Raw genomic sequence first — 5,672 nt, 5'->3', positions numbered from 1 at the left:
ATAACCATGTGGTGTTGTAACTTTCTGTGTGGGAGCTTTTAGAGGTGGACGTCACCACCACTGTGAACAGCTCTGACTCAAAAAGTTTAGAAATTTTGAAAAGTTTGTGGAGTTCCCCTTTAGCTGTTTAAATGCTGTTCTATTCACAGTCCTCAGTGCAATGTTTTGTACTAACAAATCATATTCTTTTTTTTGGGGGGGGGGGCAGATTTCTGGGTGGACGCTGGCTCGTTAGAGGGCCAGTCCCTGTATTTTCATGGGCCACATTTGGCACTGATTACTGGTGACTTGAACATGCAATATTGAGCTGTCAATCACAGACTGTAGAAGACAGAAGAAGCAGATTTCTCACATCTTTGAGGAAAAAAAAAACGCATAGAACACATCATTTTTAGAATGGTCCATTCTATGGCTCAGACCAACCTGACCCAAATCTGGACGACCCTTTGTGCACCTGATTGGTTCATGAGGTTTCAAAATCAAAGTCAGCAATCATTATCCATGCCATCGGCAATAACTCAACATGGTCTAATTGCTTGTATTCCAGACAGAGGTGTGTCTGTCCAGTGATAGGTGCACTCTGGGCTATGAGTTCGTTCAATCAGTATTCATGAGGGTTGCCAAACACACACACTCCCTTTGCAAAGAGGACAAGCTTTTTGCCTGACCACTTGGTTTTGTCCTGTCCTTGTGGAGGACCTCAGGCTGGTCCAGTTTAGGAGAAGGAGGAAAAAAAAGAAGACCAGAGTAAGCTGGGTTTATTTCTTTTGTTCCTCTCCTTCCTTTCTCCTGCTATTTTGTCCCCCCGCAAGAGCAGTGGGCTCTTTCCAGCATCTGCAGGCTGGGATTAGTCCAAGGAGACGGAGGCTGTATTATATCCTGAAGGGGCTTGCACTGTAAAGGCTCAGTACAAGTTCTCCCTGCTTGCCTTTCTCCTCCTAAACGCACTGGCGGCTTGAATGGGAGGATAACTCTTTGTTAACAGGGCAACTATTAACTCACATGGAGTTAATCAGAGTCAGCGCATTGGCGTGTGTATTACCATCTGAAAGGGCCGTGGTCTCCTCTCTGGACGTCTTTATATAGCGGCCTCTCAATGGGGTCCGGGGCTTTGGCCTTTAAATACTTCCTATTTCCCACTATTGCTTTGGCCTGGAAGAGAAAGCAGCGGTGGAAAGTAAACACTAACCGAAAATGCTTCCTGTTCAAGGTAGCGTTGTTGTTGTCCAGCCGTGCTGGTTTACAAGTCCCACAGTCAGACTGTCAGGGGTTTTAATGTGGAAACATGCTTGGCTTCAAACATCTAAGCGAGCTTAATTGAACTTCTTATTTTAATGATCGTTTCTTCACTGATTGACACATTTATTCTCTCAGTTTTGAGCAAGAACAATTTTATATGGTAACCCAGAAGCACTTTATTTTACACTTTACACTAAAAAATAAAGTTTTTTTTAAATATGGTAAAAGTTTTAATTGGTATCTAATGTTTGCATTATATAGATGTTCTTAAGCTTTAAAAAGTTCTTTGCATATGCAAAATGTGGATCTATAAAGAACCACACATTGTTTTGGTTCAAATGTCTGCATAATTCAGGGCTAATAATTCAGAGTTGTAAGCAAAGCCATTCAGAGTTGTTTGAGGTGAAATAATTCAATGTGGTTGCTAAAGAGTAGTGAGTAATACTTCTGCCTTTCACGCTGCAGACTGGGGTTGGATACCCCACCTGGGTAAGTTATACCAGTAAGAGTCCTTGGGCAAGACTCCTAACACTATGTTTGCCTACCACCATTAAGCAATCACATTGTAAGTCCTCTGGATAAGACCATAACAGCCAATAAACCTACACGCCATCTGAGTCTTGTATACAATGTTGATGATGTTAAATAGTGGTAAATAAAAAAGTAATAAATAACAAAAACATTAATAAATTAATATAAGAAAATACATTTCTTTGATGTTCTGTAATAAACAGATTTTAAAAATTAGATTTCAGGTCAAAACCTTGTCTCCAATATATCCTTAAACAGGCAGTGCATTCATTACCGTTTCTCATAAAAGCTTTCTGTGAGGTGTTTAGAGGCATTAAAGTCTTCCAGTGTCTGTCACCAGCACTATGAACAATTCTGACATCATTCTGGAATGAAGCATTTTACACTGCTAGGATTGACTTTGTTTACATCTTAGCTATTTAACTGCAGAAACTTTCTGTGGAATTACACTTTAAGTAATTTATGGCTTCACTCCAAAGAACACTTTTTGACACTTTTATGTTTAAGAGTTTTATGTTGTTATATTGTTTTAGACGCAAAGCACCTCATGGTTCTGACTTGAGGCTTACTCACTCACTCATGTTTAGCAGGCTGATTATCTTCCATAAGGGGCAGTTCAGCAGTTAGGTAGTTGGTTGTGATTTATACGTATGGTAGGCAAAATAAAAACATAGTTTTTTATGTTGGTGAACGCAACACTCTGTGACTCCAAGCACTGTTCAATATCTCAGTGCATCACAGTGCAACACTCACCATTTTACCATAGCTAAAGCCATACTGAGTCCACAGGTAACATGTGGCTTGAGATTTGCACAGAGCAAGGCAGGCAGCCTTTAAGGCAAACATAAAAATGCAGCTCAAAATCAGTTAGTTTGTGATGAGACAGAAAACTGCTGCCAATGATGTGTGAGCGATCAGTGATGAGACAGCATGATGAGTGATGCTGAAAGCTTTATTTCATTCAATTTACACAAGTAGAATAAAATGATCTCGAACCTGGTGTTTATTGGCTCTCTCTGCTGGCATTCTGTGGCAATGCTCTGCCATATGAAGTCTAGTGTGCTCTGGCCTGTATAGGACAGGGGTGAATGTTTGTTTATTTGAGCCTGAGTTGTGTCTGTTGTGAGTTGGGAGCTAATAAGTACTGCCAGCTAGGAGGCAAGATAGCTCATTCACTAATTTGGCCACTTTAGGCCGATAATTTAATAGTTACATACAATGAAACATAACCATAATATTAACCATTTCCACTGGTCCATTCATCAAAAAAATGTTCAAACAGTGCAAAAAGCAGAGGAAGAAAGAAAAGAGTTATGAATTGAGTGTCCCGGCAGAGAACTCAAGTGCTTATGTGTGAAATACCTACTAATTTTAAGCAACTACTGCATTACAGTGCTAAGTACTGATGTATATACATGGTAAAAGAGAGGAATTCAAGCAATTTTTCCAAATTTCTGCATAGCTCAGTCGCTGAGATTAAAACTTGCTGGGGTCGTAATGTCTACAATGTCTACAATGCAAAAATAGCCGTTTTATTCAAGATCAGAAATGACCAGTGAACCTAAACTCTTCTGAGTTTTTTATAAGTAATGCTTATTATGACAAAAAGTGGTAAATGTGGAAAAATAAGGTTTCTTTGGGGGCTATTTTGCCTCACACCACCCTACATGTACCTCTCTGCCATGAATGAATTAAAAAAAATGTGTTTTAAGCCAAAACTTTATTACAGAGCTAAAATAAAACAAGGCATCAGGCATTGGAGTTGAAAGCATAGTTGAGAGTTTTCTCTGAGGGAGCATTAAATGCTTCAGATGTTTGGTTCCTATCATCTCCTCTGCAAACAGTTCAGAGTTTCTCTAGAATCAAAACACTCTGAATGACTTTGTTTACATCTTATTGCTGTAATTATGTGTGGTAACATTATACAGTGATACCATGCAACTATATAAAGTGAAAATAAGTGTAGTTTGCTGAGAACAATCATTCAGTGATTAGCATGATTAGGACACTGCCTCTGATTTCTTCTTTATAATGATCACTGGTGCTTTTAAAACACTGTGGTGCGTAACACCCCACCCCCTCCTCTCCCGTCTGCTGCTTGACAGCACTGTTAAGGGCAGGCTGGATAAAGACAATGCATTCTCTCCTTCTCTGACTGTGAGATACACACGCAGCGGTGACCTGTTCTTTTAGGCCTCCGGCCTGCAGGACTGAGGGAAGCGTTAATTAACATCCTACATTGCACATTAGTTCTTAACACCACTCGTGCATATGTGTGTGTGTGTGTGTATGTGTGTGTGTGTGCGCATGGCTGTGGATACGATAAAATAAAATCCCTGGTTGAGTTAGACTTACAATTCAAGTTACTCTTCTGTAGATTTATGAATTTAGGGTCAAATGGGATGCGTTTGAACATTTATTCTGTTAAACATGTTTACTTGCTTAAATTAAATGGGCATTGTGTAAAACACCTGGCCTCTGGCATTCATATAAAATTCATAACCAATTTGACAAGAGATGGGGGGATTTCTGAAAAGCCTCTTTAGCAATAACAGCAGCTGATGAATGTTGGTCATTCATCGAGTGCAATTCTTTAATTAACGCTCTGATTGTTATTATTTTCTTCGAAAGCTATTTAAACTTTAAAATCCTGCTCCATACAACTTTAACCTTAATTTTAACAGCAAGGACCGCTGAGACGAATAGGCTGCTTTTCAAGGGCGGCCTGGCCAAGAGGCATGTCTGAGACACACAAAGCTAACACATTTTCCAAAAAAAAAAAATTATAATAATAATAATTTGCATGAATCTTCTCCACAATGCCGGAAAATGACAGATTACAAAAATAAAAGACATTTCCAGAACAAGTGCACACATGCACTGAATCACACACTGAAGTTGTCAGTAGTGACTAGCTGATCTTTCCATGTACACATTCTGTAAATATCAGTGGGGAAGTCCCAGGGCCTCCAAGGCCTATTGATTTCAGAGAACTAATAAGAAATACATCTCTGTCATTTTTAGTTCTTCATGCTTGCTGTATTTAAACTCTGAAAGTACTGTAGTAATACTCTACAAGGGTTTTGTCCCATAGTATCTAGGTTGATACAGTCAGGTTGGCCGTCTCATTGGTTGGGCTTTCAGGAGCTGGACACCAGCTCTAACACTTCTGATTAACTGTTAACGTAATTATGTATGTGTCAACAACCAATCCTGTTTTGGTCATGATTTCCAAAGGAAGGGATCAGTCTTATGAGAACAAGGTCATTTTATAGGCCACTGATTGTGAATCCCAGCAGTAGTCTAACCCAATTTCAGTTAGTTGCTTAGAAATGGAACGCAGCCGCAGCTCTATGCTGGGACTCTTCACTGCAAAAGAGTGACTGTAAAAATGTTACATGCAAGGCAACATACAGTCATATGCGAAGGTTTCAGAATCCCCAGTCAAGTCACATGTTTTGTTGATTTTCTAAGTAAAAATAAAAAATAAGGAAAGACATATTCTATAGGGAGCCGTCTTAAATATGGAATTTCATATTATTTGCTGAATTTAACGTTTGTTAGAAAGTAAAGCATAAAATATATAAAACATGCTATAACTATTCACTATATAAAAATGCATTTGATCACTTAATTTAGTATTAAATGATCTGAATTCTATTGTGAATAGAAGTAGAAGAATTAAATGTAATTAGACTGTCACTCAAAATGCTGTACATCCAATTTGGGATGTAATGAGTTTTTGAAAATAATAATATTGAGGTATAATGCAAAATACATGTTTTATTTCTCTAATAAAGGTGGTATGATTATAATAAAATATTGATATCTTTTGTTTGCGTAAAGCCCACTCCCAATAATGCATATTACAAACAGAAAATGTGAAAAGTGGTCTATATTAA

Source organism: Pygocentrus nattereri, chromosome 28 (genome assembly GCF_015220715.1).
Source record: "Pygocentrus nattereri isolate fPygNat1 chromosome 28, fPygNat1.pri, whole genome shotgun sequence".
Taxonomy (NCBI): domain Eukaryota; kingdom Metazoa; phylum Chordata; class Actinopteri; order Characiformes; family Serrasalmidae; genus Pygocentrus; species Pygocentrus nattereri.
Note: the sequence above shows the minus strand (reverse complement) of the source record.